The sequence below is a fragment of the Gallus gallus genome, chromosome 1, assembly GCF_016699485.2.
Source record: "Gallus gallus isolate bGalGal1 chromosome 1, bGalGal1.mat.broiler.GRCg7b, whole genome shotgun sequence".
In the NCBI taxonomy this organism is placed as follows: Eukaryota; Metazoa; Chordata; class Aves; order Galliformes; family Phasianidae; genus Gallus; species Gallus gallus.
In genome coordinates this window covers 184,525,319-184,539,787 of record NC_052532.1, presented here as the reverse complement: position 1 = coordinate 184,539,787, position 14,469 = coordinate 184,525,319, and the positions used below count along the sequence as shown (strand labels likewise).

The 14,469-nt window shown below is 37.7% G+C and overlaps 1 long non-coding RNA gene across 1 annotated transcript in view; it reads left to right on the top strand.

Annotated features, from left to right (window-relative positions):
- The first annotated feature begins 360 nt into the window (after positions 1–360).
- The window catches only part of LOC121109105, a 62,253-nt gene continuing 48,144 nt past the window's right edge, over positions 361–14,469 (top strand). The window contains exon 1 of the long non-coding RNA XR_005844009.1: positions 361–644. This is a non-coding gene — a long non-coding RNA (uncharacterized LOC121109105). The remainder of the gene's footprint in view (positions 645–14,469) is intronic.

The following is a 14,469-nucleotide window of genomic DNA, read 5'->3' as shown; positions in this document are numbered from 1 at the left end:
AGCATCAGAGGTTTCTACAATGTTACTTTTACTTTTTCAGTTCCTTTACAGCATCTGATATGAACTAAATGAATCCATGTGTAATGGTCCAAATCTGCCACAGATTTTAGTGAGTTACTCTAATATGGTGGCAGATGGTGTAAATCTGTGCAAAAATTTGGCTTTAGGTGTTAATTGAAATCTGTGTTGTTTTCAGGGACTTGTATGCATGCAATCCATGAGTTCCATCTGAAATCATAATTTTTTTTTCATCTCCTTGGATGAAAGCTTGAGCTTCATTTAGCCTCGCAGACTATTCCTTGCCTTGAGGTTGTCATTAGTCTTCGTTCTGAGTTAGAAATAAGTGTATGCTAGGAAGTCAGAGGGTGGAAACTAGTGACAGGCAGTCATTAAAAGACAAGTTTGGTAATTCAAAGAAAGATTTCCTTGGACCAAAATCTAACGAGTGCTGCATAGTAAGGCAGTTTTATCAGACCTTCATTTGAGAATGGCTTGAGAGGTGGGCTTGGCAAAATGCACTCAGTGAGCTTGGACAAACTTGACCTGATTGTTTGACACATCGTGGAGGAACAAAGGCCAGGAAACAGGACTCTGATTAAGTACAGCTGAATTCTACTCATCAGTGAGGAGACAAATTCAACAGCGTAAGACTTTTTTTTTTTTTAAATAATAATAAGAAGAAAAACGTTATTCTCTCTCTAGGAAACAAATACCTGTTTTTGCAAAGAATCTTTTGGTTTTATGTACTTATTTTTTAAAACTTGTCATGACTTACCTTAGCAATTATTTCCTACAATTACTGAACTCCTCTCTTTCATTGCTGTTTCACCTTAGTTTTACTCTGTGTTTAGTATGGTCAGGAACAGGGCAAAACTGTATATTCCCAATAGAGTTCAAGTACCTTGCAGGTGTTCCCAGGCACTCTCCTTCTCAAATGTAATAAGACTCTCCACTGCTAGCGCAGTCTGTAACCATTATCCTGTGTTCTCTCCATTTGTGGTGATTTATCTAGGGCACCTTGTAGCTACCAGATACCAACATAATTCCTTTGTTTCAAGCACAGATTCTGAAATTCATCTTGGCTCATGGAAGAATAGAGATAATTACTGAAATATTTCTCCTCTTATCTGTTCCTTACTACGCATTAAGGAAAGGAACTACACGCCCTTGAATGACTGGTGTACTGAGGTGAGGAACTTCTTTTTCATAAGATCATTAGAAGAACAGTGCCCAGGATTGTGACAAGAAAATTTGTTAATGGAGAGAGAAAAGAAAATAGCCCAAACTTATTTCTCTTAAGGTTATATATATAAATAAGGTGAAAATATATATATCTCAAACACTCTACATATAGTCTTTAGCCATGAAGGGGAGAGAGACACATCCAGAAAATAATGCATGGAAAAACAGAAAAACTTTCAAGGTGTCATCTAATATATTCTCTTGCTTGAAAGCAATACCAACCTTATCTTTATTATTCCTAACAGATGTTAGATGTTCCTAACTTGTTCTTAAGGGCCTCTATGATCTCTCCAGACAATACTAATATAGCTCTTTATTGTTTTTATTACTAGATCAATTTTCTCTTTTTCATAATAGCTACCATGATCTTTCTTGATACTACTTAAGTCCATTACTTTCTGTCACATCTGTAATGAATATGATTAAGACTCTTCTCTTCCCTTTTCTACCTGAAGTGTTCTTTAACTCTGACTTCCTTGCTCTCCCTTCATGGATCAGTTCCTTTTAACAGCACACAATTCCTTCTACTCATGATTGGAGTGTCTCCAGTGAGTAAATTCCCTTCTTGAAATTTAGTCCTTCAGATGGGACACCACAAATTAGTTCTCAACATGCTGTATGAAATGTCTGTGGATCATATTTCTGGCTCTATGACCCATTACAATATTCATTCTTTCCACAAAAGCATGACATTATAGATTTGTGCTTAGCTAATGATCCATATTAACTCCCAGTAAGTCTGAATGATTATTTCAGCCTACCTAAAATATTTTATCTACAATTTTGTCTTATTTCTCAAGTTAATATTTCCAAGTTTTAAAGAAAACTTTCCTAAAAGATATTAGCTGTTATTTATTACCCCTGCCCTGATGCTCAGAAGTCATGACCCTCATACACCTGATCATACACTCTGTGATCCACCATCGAGGTTATGGATCTGTGGAATGATGAGGAGCACTTTAACCAGAGCAGCAAATTTCAGGACATTGGATCCTTCTTAATAATCTTTTCAGAGTAACAGAGAATGATAGATAAACACTCCTTGTGCAGGGTCCTATGGCTAGTTTTACACCTATCTCATACACATCTTGGAAGGACTGAAACATCATCCTGTATGGCCTTTGCTGTTGAAAATATAAAGAGCTAGCTAAAATCCTAAGGTCACTGTTAAGACTAAAAGATTTAGTGGGGAAAATACCTTCTGTTGTAACCATGGGACAATCATGTACTCCCATGTGAGCCTCAACATTTGTATGACTTGGGATTTTCCTATTTTCTTCCACATAATCCAATTTATTTATTTTTATGAACTGAAAAACTTCCACTTGATGTCATGGAAAAAATTCATGTCCTGTGGAAGTGCTTTGCTTTTCCAACTTGATTCTTTAGACTGACCAAATCTGAAACAGGATTGGAGACATATGCTCTGTCCTGCAATCTGCATAGAAATTAACACATTGAAAGAGACACAACACTTTTACATTGTTTAAAAGACAAAGCAATAATTTTTCCAGTACCTAGGCATCTGAATTAAATATATACATCAAAAGCATTAGCAATATAATTATCACAAAAGGCCTCTTGAAAAATCAAGTACACTTTCAAGTGTTCCTAGTCAACAATTTTAGGAATAACTCAATCAAAATGTGAATTTTCTTATTTAAATTAATAATTTGTGACCATGGCGAGCACTGGATCAGAAATAAATAAATAAATCTGTAGTTCACGTCAATACAGGAAAGATTATTATTATTTTTCTTTTCTGGACTCACGTAACTAATTTTATTGTTAAAATATTCAGAAAGTAAGTTTGAAGTCACTTGTCAAAAACAAAAATTCTCACACTTTGAATTTCAAAAAACAACCAACCAACCACCACCACCAACAGATTACCTTGTACTATTAATATATTTGAAGGATAAAAAGCATAGATAATGTACATCAGGGATTAAAAATTATTGAAGGTAACTGAGTGATGAAGAAAGTGCGAGGGCAAAAATGGAGATTGATTGGATAACAAACAGTATTTCCTTAAATTTGTTTGAGTTGGGCTGTGTTTCAGTAAGGACAAAAAAGCACATAGCAAACTCATGTGTTTAATCAGCTCTGGCTATATACATTGCCCTGTCTGAGTGAACTGGGAAATGCTTTGTATCTTTTCCTTTATTGCCAATAAAATTTCATTTGCACACGTTCATCCTGTAAAAAAACAGTTGCCTTGAAAATGAATTGTAGTGAAAGATTAGCAGATGTAGACTCCAGCCAAACTAATTCAGTGCTTACTACTTGACTGTTTGAGCACAAATAAGACAGGAAAGATGTTGAGAAGATCCAGTGGCTTTATGGAGAACTAGGTAACCTGAAGTTTTTTGCCATTAAAATCCAGATTTTATGTTGCCCATTTGATAGGATAAATTAAGTTTTGCTGTTTATTAACACCACCAAGTAATTTCTTGCTTGATGCTCTCTCTGTGTTCAGATCCTAGCTATACATAGGCTGTAATTCTGTAAAGGAGAGTTGAGGATTCTCTTTCTGCTTTGAAGTCTAAGGCTACTGAAGAATGAAGGTAATTCACTGCTGCAGTCTTCCTTGATGGCCCAGTGGAGAAGCTCTACTGGAAGTGTGCTAAGGACAAAAGTATCACAGGATGTCAGCAGTCCTTCCTGTGTAGTTGTGGTTATTACTAGGTGACAGAGGTTCAGAAATTTCAGGAGCTGCTCTAAATTCTACTGAGTTGAACTGTCTGTACTAACTCTATGCAGAAGAGAAGGGAATATCGCCTTGAGTTCTTTTTACAGTCTCTGAGCCTGATGTTTATGTTGTAATACACCATTGTTTTCAGAAAGAATTGGCTGCCTTTGCTGAACTGGTCTAATATTTGCAGACCTTTTCCATTTGCTGTACTCTGCAATTTGATTTGGAAAGGGGGGGAGAGGGGGGTGAAAAACAGAGAAAGTGTTTAATTAAGGAAAGTTTAATGTCAAATCAGAATCAGAAAAAAGGCTAAGTCTTCAAAGTCAGCTTCACGTTGAATAGAAGGAATTTCTTTTTCTGTTCTTTTTAAGTGGGAGAAAGAGACAGACAGGGCCGTAATACATGTACACATTGCACCTTCTGTGTGTTTGACTGTCTTTATTTATGGAGATCATTCCTCATGTCCAGCTCTCCTGGAAATCTTACCTATCCTATCTATCATGAGAGATGTTTCTTCTTGACAAATGTGCTTTAGGGGATAAATCAAACATTATTGAGCTGTCACTGCTCTCAGGTAGTTCAAGAGATCTCCACTCCCAGGTTAGTTCTCATGCCTTTGGATATTTTAATATATTCTTGTATATAGTTAGTATTTACAAAAAACTGCAAATTGGAACTCCCCCCCCCCCCTTTTTTTTTTCCCCAGCAAATTGATCAGTTTTGCTGATTGCCTTCCTTTTGGCAGCTTTTGCTATCTATTTAATAATTAAACTGTGAAGAAAAAATGGAATTCCCCAACAGAAGTAAATGCAGTCACATGCAGACATTATGGAGAAAATAAAAGCTGGGGAAGCAAGGTGAGAAGTTTCTGAAGTGGTTTTGTATCAGACATTTAGTTCCAAAGCTGTATGTTTGAATTTTTTTTTGTGGAGAACAGGTGGACATTGGCACTTCTAGGTCTAGGGATTTGGCCCTAGACTGATGTGGAATGTGCTTTGCAGGACCTTTGTGAACAGCATGAAATGGAACACTCATTGTAACTTTGCTGCAAGTTCTGATCACTGCCTTTTACCTTGCTCATCTCTGGATGATACCTGTCAATAAATTCAGGGTTTTCAGCAATTAATTCAAATTCCACAGCAGAATTTTTTCTCTTTGGAAAATTTTTCTTGCTAGATAAGGTCACCTGAATCCTAGAAAACAGAGACTCAACACTCTGCTAACTTTGAGTAGGAGGTAAACTGTACACTGCTAGTGTTGATAAGAGGAGCCATGACAAGGTTGAAGTGCCAATTAAAACATTAGCCAACAGCCATATTTTTGTAAATAAGTTTCTGACCATATATGGGACCTGTCTTACGTAATGTGAATTTTTGTCTGGATACAGCCACAAAAGACCCCCTACTAGAACCCCAAATCAACACAGGACATGTGCAGTACTAAATTTTAATATGGAGGTGTTCAAAGACAGTTTGGATGGGGCCCTGGGTAGCCAGGTCTAGTATTAGATATGCAGGTGGTGGAGTTGGTGGCCCTGCCTGTGCCAGGGGGGTTGGGGCTTGATGATCCTTGAGGTTCCTTCTGACCCAAGCCATTCTATGAATCTATGAATAGTTAGGCACTCTGTGGAGATTATATGAGTACTCATGTTAAAATACAGAAAATTTTCAGATTGTGTGAGTGCATGCTGCGAAGGAGTAATCTCCCATGCACCCAGTGCTGCAATAACGTAATGTCCCATCTAGGACACAAACTGAAGCTGGGAAAATCTGCCTCTCCATCCTTTTGTAATTTTGAGGACAGCTACTACCTGAAACATTTGCAGTTGTGAAAAAAACATCAAGGTAGTGCTAGGAGTCACAAAATCTTGTTTTGGTCAAGGAAATTTTAGTTATAAATTGAGAGGTAAGTCATCTTTTTTAGCTTTCTAAATCTGTTTCCTGAACTGACTCAATTTCATGAAGAGCCATACCTTTTACTTTGGGATATCAGTCCATAGTGGTGTTGTAGCCAAACCATCGGAAACACAAGGATTTATTCCTTCTGACCTTGCTCAGTAGATTTCTGTACAATACTGGACACAGCAGAAAGTGGAACTATTAATATCAAGAATACCTTCTAAACAAAGATGATGATCTTCATAAACACCTCTAAATGTCTCATTATGTGAAGAAGAAAAGTCCAACACTTCTGCTCTAGGTATCTCTGTAATATTTAAAGTAGCTGGGGAGCCAGTGGGTCTTAAGAAGTTAATATAACTTGTGCACTAGAGCTGTGGTACTTTCAGCAGTGGTTGGAACTACTCATAGCCTCAGCCAAGGGTGACATTTATGCTGCACAGGTGAGTTTTGCATTATAATGCCATGTTCTCATTCCTATAGAGTGTTAATGGTTCATGACTGGAGAAATACAATTTATTTGTGCTGCTCTGTAAAATTAAAGCTCTGTCTTTGCATGTTCTGCTGTCCATAGCTTCAAGTAATGGTTCCAATCAGAAAGCCTAACAAGTGATATGACTCCTTGCAGCACCTGGCCTTTTTGGCACTGCACACAGTAATCCCATTTGGCTGTCCTCTGCCACATTTAACCTATTTACCAGCCACTTATGCGCTACCTCTGGCACCCAATTTGCACCTTTTTGGTAGTAATTGCTGTGCCCTATGTGAATTATAGGTTGATATAGATAACAGTAGTGTTTTCGTGTGTATTTTATTAAAAGTACCTGGTCTGTTCTTACACAAAATATCTCTAAAGCTTCTGGCCTGCTACCTCAGTTTTTTAAAGGAAGAGTTACAAACCTTGCAACTTGGAATAAGTACGAAGAGACTGCTCTTTTTTTTCCTGTTTAACTGGTTAATGTAACATGAATCAACTACTGAAAAACTGTTGGTGCTCTCCCGGTGCAGTTACACAAGCAGTGTGAACTAGAAAACAGCATAGATTTTGGAAGGTCATTGTAGAATCAGAAATGACACATCTTTAGATTTAACTTGTTGGTCTAATTCCAAGGCAGCAGTTTCCCCCTTGATTATAAAGCAAGAAAAAAACAAGTGTTTGGATCAACCTTTTGTTTGGAGTTCATGCAGTGTGTAACACAACAGGATGCTGGTCCTTCAAACAGTAATGATTGATCATAGCTCCATCTCCATCCCTGTAATAGGTTTAAGCAGTAATTGCTATATCAATGCCAAATGATTGACAAAGGTCAAAATCAAAAGGGAGAAAAGACCCCTTGTCCCTGACACCAGGAAAGTAATTGTTATCAGTAGCTCCAGTAATGACAAAAGTGCTGAGCTTGCTTTTTTGGCCCCGCCTCAAAAACTTGATTATGTTTCACTAGTGTCAGTGCCTCACTGACTGCATACTGATGACAGTAATTTTTCTTCCTACTTGATGTTGACCATTACAGCTGTCCTTGTAAGAAAAAAATCAACACAATCTCATTATAGTTTCAGCAACATTCTTGTGGAACAACAAAATAGACTTAAAGGGAGATATCCAGCAGAGGTGGGTAGCGAAGAGTGGTGCAAAAAGGGGGATATTAGTCTTGGTTGGACCACTGTGCCTCCTCAGAGAGACAGAGAAGCCATGGCCATTTGGAGAGAACAGGACCTGAAGACATTTTGCAGGCATGGAAGTGGTTGTTGGAGGTGCTGGCTGTGCCACAGTTATTGTCATCATCAGCTCAGACTGGGACGCTGAAGCAGATGCTCTGATCATCACTGGCTGATCAGCAATGTAACATTCTTGATGCAGGGAATAGCTTAGGGGTTGATGGTGGTAAGGAAAATGTTCATACTGCTTTCTTGCTTTCTTTGCTCTTTTATGTTGGTGGATTGCAAGAGAATACTCTTACCCTGTTTTGTATGCTGGGGACGATGACCTTTCTTCTTCTCATTGACTTTGGCATAGGTAGGAAGGAGACCTTAAAATGCATCTGGAATGGATCTGATCCTTCTCCTTATTTCCACTGATGTCAACACAGTGTAGCTTACTTTGCTTCCAGAAAGCCACTCTTGCCTTCTGTCAGTGAGGATGTAGAATTAAGCCAATTTGTTTAACTCCATCCTAACTTAAATGTTTTGGTGTTTAAAATACCCAGCTCTTAGTTATGAAGCTTACATTAGGTACAAATGAATTCATGTATGAACAGTGAGTTCTGCCAAGACTGTTTCTTGTCTTACTGAGCAACTTTTCTCCTAAAAGTTTTTTTGTGCAAGATTTCAGGAGACTGTGGAAGCAGAAAGTTGAACCACAAGTGATCTGAAGGCACTGTATGATCAGGCAGAGGGCTTTAGAGAAGGCAGACAAATGGAATTTTTTCTCATGGGAAAAAATTCTGAAAGCTCACGTCCTCTGCTGATTAAATAAATCTGAAATCATTCCCTGGCTCACTTAAAGTTCCATCTCCTTTTCAGACTTCTTTCTAAATGCCAACCAAATTACAGATTGGAGGCTGCTCACTAAGATACAGTGTGGTTTTCAGCCCCAAGGTAAATCTGTGTTCATCTGAGCACACTTCTAACTCACTACGTTTATTAGACAAGTTGTCCTGGTGCAACTAAAGCAATTGAACTACATAGTGTTACACCTTGGACACACTCAAACCAGTTTATATCAGCTCACTTCAAAGGCCCATTTTCAGCTCACAAAATGGAAGTAAAGCTTTGACTGGTGTAAGTGTCTCCCTATTAGATGTTTGCATTCTTATTACTAGGTAAAAAATTACATTGACTTAGTTACTCTGCTACAGAGTTTCATGTGAAAGAGGGACTGCCTAATCCTGGATCTCCACTAAGATCTGAAAGCTTTGGATCAGACCAGACAGTGCCCTACTATGTGGTTAAAGCTGAACGTCAACAGGATATAATTCCATGCAAAAAGTTTATTCTCCAAATGACTAGTTCTTCTAGTCATGTAAGCTGTTTATAACTCTTTCTCATATTCTATACATGGTCTATATAAAGTCAAAAGACGTGACTCTTCCACTATATTTAGCATTAATGTGGCCTCATTTCAAATAATGCGTATGGTTAAAAAGAATGAGAAGTATACAGAGATCCTTGAAAATGCCCAGAGGGCAACACAGATGATAACAGGGCATGTCCTGTAAGAAGAGACTGAGTACACTTGGGATTTTCAGTCCAAAGAAAAGCAGATTGAGAGGCGACCTCACTGCTCCCTGCAGCTCCCTCATGAGGGGAAGCGGGGGGAGGTGCTGGGTTCTGCTCTTGGAACTGATGGAAGAAAAGGAACAGCACGGAACTGTGCCAGAGGATGGTCAGACAGTAGGAAATGTTTCTTTACCGTGAGGGTGGTAAAACACTGAAACATGCTTGGTTGATGTCCCATGTCTGTGCTTTAACTTCTGATCAGCCCTGGTTAGATGATATTTCTGTTCTGCTCTATTCTATTCTATTCTATTCTATTCTATTCTATTCTATTCTATTCTATTCTATTCCATCCCATTCCATTCCACTCTACTCTATTCTATTAGACCTCAATCCACCATTGGTTTACTTACTCAGATTGTGATTTCAGAACTTACGCAGTCTCACAGATTTCCTGAAGTGGCACCAGAAGATATCAAAATAGTTAAAGAAGCCAAAGTCAACTATCAAGGCTTTACTTTGGTTTAAAAATCAAGTTCTGTTTGGAATTGACTTCATATTTAGCTGGATAAAGTATGCAAGAGAACAAATTTTCTATTCACCTCCTAATTATTCCACAGTGTAGCCAGAACAAAGTATCATTTCAAATATATTGACAGAGAAGGCATCAGCTTTGTGTAATCATCTATCAGAACAAGTATACATTTTAATCCTTGTACTTAATAGCTGCTGAGTTCTGCTCTACTTGTCCATGCAATGTTTTATAATATCAGAGTATTCCTGCTTGCCATTTTGCATTGATTTCATCCTTTATTTCCTCTTTTTATTGAGCTCTTGAATTGCTTGCTTTATATTTTAAATTTTATTTTCCATTATTTGCGTTTTCTTTCAAAGCCCTAAAGCACATCTTTTGTTACTGAAATGTCTTACATTCTCTACATATCTTCCCTCTTCAACCAAACTAAAAAAAGGGACAAAAATCCATCAGTGTTTAGAAGCTGTTTTGCATGCATCTGCTATACTAGAAGTTCCTAATTTCAGATTTTCACAGGGTAGGGAGAAAAACTAAAACAAACCAATACAAGCTTTGTTTAATATATACACTTTTCCCTTGTCTTTATTTTTGGTTTCACTTGCAGACATTGTACAGTGGTAAACGGACCTTTATATTAGCTCCATATATGTGTTCTTTTTTTTCTCTAATAGGTAATTTATTTCATTAGTTTCCAGTTATTTTATGGTGCTTTTTTTGTTTGTTTGTTTGTTTTTATGAGTAATATCAACAAACTCACTTCTATATTATCTAATTTTTTAAAAATCTTTCTCTATCTTTCCGTGTGTTATTGTAAAGCATAAGGAAAAACCATCTCACCAAACTAAATGTCTCTCAAGAAGAACTCAATGCTATGCTTAATGTGTTTCGATTGTTTCAAAAATGTTGTAATTATTGTGTAGTAGTACTATAATTATCATAGTGATTATTTTAAGGATCTGGATCTTTTTGCGAATGCACTGTTTACATACCTTCATATAGAATCCAAAAGCTGTTTTTCTCGTTTTAAAAAGAAATTTAGTTTATCTGGTATTAGGCGTAAGCTGATGAACAAGATTTAATGGATGGCAAATAACACCCATTATCAAGTTATGTTATTTCATAATGTGTCATTAATTGGTGATGTGCTTGAAACAGCTAAAAATTGTCCTTCACAATAGTGAACTACAACCGCAAAGAGATCCCAGCAACATAGTTAATATAAACAGTATAAGAAAACTTCCTTTCTGGGTTAATGCCCAGTTTTCTGACAGCTATATTCATCAAGCAAAGGTTGAGAGGTAGGAAACAGCTTTAAGAAGTAATGAGAAACTTGAAATAAGATATTAATCTTATCACAGTTTAGTTAGAGGAAACTGGGTGTGAGCCAGGGTTTGAAATTGGAGATGCAGAAATTAATGGCAGAGAGTAATACGAGTTGTAAATCACATGCATTTATGTGCTGTCAGTCTTGTCATACAGGAGGATAGTACCATGACTGACAAGTGAGAAAGTATTAATTTGTAAGGATCAAGATGTTGGACTTAATAGAATTTGATCATCTGACTCACCAAAGGTGTGGAATTAAAATATTTAAATGACATAAGAGCAAAGCATAATCAGACAGAAAACGAATTTGAAGAAACCTAGGAACCCCGACTTTTTCTTCTCTTCTTCCACTGTAAACACTTATTATTCTTGTGAATGTCCTTGCCCTGTTCCTTAGACAATTTAATCTACCTCCTGGACAGAGCTGTTGTTTTTATGTGTTTTCCCTGTCAATTACATATCTTAGCCTGAATGTTTGAAACATCATAAGTTCTGTTACATTCTGAAATCCCTGGGTACCACAAAGAGAAGCTCCTCCAGCTGTGATTGCTCTTATCCTGTACTTGAAAGTGGATTTGGGACAGAGGCTGAGGAGCTCTAAAGGATTAGCTGATAGCAGGGGTTTACAAGACCTTTTCCTCTCTATCCCTTTTATTCCTGCACTGGGAACAGTGATCCACAGAACTGGATGTGGTCCCTAGCAGGGAACTTGCAGTAAACTTTAGGACATTATTTGCCATTGGTCTTCAAATAAGATGGACCAATGCTGTGATCAGCAACTGAGGAGCCTTCAATCTCTCCCGGTGTATACGAATTCTCTACTTCTTTCGCCGTAATCATTTAATGAGATGCTTTCTGATAACAGGGAGCAGCACAACAGTAACAGAAAGTGAGCACTTACTGAAGATAAGAGTTTGCAAGAGAAACAGTATGCTCAGTCTGTAATATGCACCTACTGTTTTCTGCTGCTACCTCCAAACCTTTTCTTGAAACCTGGTTAAGAAATGAACAATTCAAAGCTCTATTTTAAAATAATCCTATATGTGCTGAATCATAGAAATTAGGTGTATATGGTTTTGTCCTACATGCTGTGACACATCTTGCCATGCAGGGAAGACATTTGTATTCAGATAGGGACACTGTCTCCCATGTGTTAATGCAGAAGGGTAAAGGAAAATTCCTTTTGCTTGTCCTGTCCACACACTTGTTCTTCATCTTCTTGCTACTCCTTGGCAGAATGAAATTTTAACAAATATTTGGCATTTATACTCTCACTGTGCCAGAAGAAAAATAACTCAGTTAAAGAAGAAACCAGACAAGGAACCAACAGGCCTGGGATCAAATCCTTCCTCTGCCCCTGACATTTTTGTGCTTGTGACATCTTTTATTCCTAAGCTTCTAGATCTTCATTTGATAAGCAAAGCTACTACATACTATAGAATGATTGCAGGAATAATAATATGAGATATATTAGTAAGACAGTACACACACAGAAGTCTTATCCAGATCAGGCCCTGCACAGTCATGAAATATAAAAGGGGAAAATGTAAGTAATTTGCAAGTTCAGCTCTCACATATTCTTATTTCTTTTTGGACAAGATTCCAGAAGTTTTAGGCATTCAGATGCTGTAGTTCAAAGGGCACTAGGAGCACCAAAGGGTGACAGAGTTGCTGCTTCTCTTGCTGTTATTGTAGGATAAGGCATAGTGATAAAATAAAGTTTAAACATCAAGTCTGAAAGTAACAGCAGTTCAAACAATTAAGCCGGTGACTTGGCGAATTGCATCTTTTCAAATTTCCCCAGATTTGACACATCATGGGGTGACTTTATGTCCTACTGTTTTTACATTCTTGTTGATATCTCGAATTAGCCAAGCATCTGTTGCTCCAGTGAAATCAGATATCTGTTTTAATATGGTTGTTTTCAACACTGCAGCGTGCTCTGATTATTCTTTGTGTTAAAAAAGAAAGCATCCACTCTATTCCTTTTTTTCTTTGTTACAAAAGAAAATTATTTGTTCCATTCGCTACTCTTTTTCTAGCAGTTCAATTAGATTTACCTACCAGTAGCTTCTATCAAAGCTTCTCTTTATCTGATTTGGTATCTTTATACGAAAAATTATTAAATTCAGGAAAGAAATATCCTGAAATATATACCCATTAAACAACTTTCTTTAGATCTTACTGCACATTCTTCGGTTAGTAATGCTAAGAATATATTTTTTTTTCACAAAAGTTGACCTTTTCTGACCATACAATCTTAATTTTTCCATGAAAAATGCTCTTTTTAGTTGTATTTTGTGGTTTCTTTTTCAGGTCCAGCATGACTTAATGCTCTTAACTTTCAGGTCTGAATAAGAGAACAAAAAGCTGTTTTGAGATTTATGGGCATAAAGTTAGAGAAACTGTAGGCAAATCATAGAATTATCATAGAATCATAGAATCACTAAGGTTGGAAAAGACCCACAGGATCATCCAGTCCAACCATTCGCCCTTCGCCAATGGTTCTTGCTAAACAATGTCCCTCAACACAACATCCAAACGCTCTTTGAACACCACCAGGATCGAATTGTAGAATAGCTCAGGTTGGAAAAGACCCTGGAGATCATCGAGTCCAACCAGAACCTAACCATGCCACCCTAACTCTAACAACCCTCTGCTAAATCGTGTCCCTGAGCATCACATCCAAATGGTTTTTAAACACGTTTGGGGATGGTGACCCTACCACCACCCTGGGGAGCCTATTCCAATACTTAACAACCCTTTCTGTAAAGTTTTTCCTGATATCCAACCTAAGCCTCCCCTTGCACAACTAAAGGCTGTTTCCCTTTATCCTGTCACCTGTCACCAGCGAGAAGAGACCAACCCTGCTCTCACTACAATCATCTTTCAGATGTTGGAAGAGAGCAAGAAGGTCTCCTCTCAGCCTCCTCTTCCCCACACTAAACAGCCCCAGTTCCTTCAGTGTCTCCTCGTATGGCATATTCTCCAAGCCCTTCACAAGCCTTGTTGCCCTTCTTTGGACCTGCTCCAGCACCTCAGTGTCCTTTCTGTCTTGAGGTGCCCAAAACTGAATACAGTACCAGAGGTGATGCATCACCAGTGAGCAGTTGACTGAGTGGAGTCACTCCAGATGTACCCTCTGTGTAACTGAAGGCTACTTTCTGAACATAAATAAACTCCTGCATCTTTGCAACAGTCATAAGAGGAATGCCTCATTTCTAATGCATTAATGATATTAGTGATAACTGACATTGGTATCTTCTAATTAGGTGTTTTGCAGTTCTCAGTAGTAGTGCGGAGAGTAACTGACATCTTCAAAGAAATAAATTCAGTGTATTTTCTTGGAAGGTGGGAGAGAAACACCTTCTTTAAACTTCTATATGGCTCACAGCTTTAAGTAGTTTTCAATGAGCTCTGAATTATAGGCCACAATCAGTACTCATGGGTCATCTGTTTTGACTGATATCCCTATATCCCTATATCCCTTTACCAAAAGGTAAAGTAGATTATTTTCATTGGTTACATGTGATGTATTAGGCCTTTAAGCTCTATGCCAA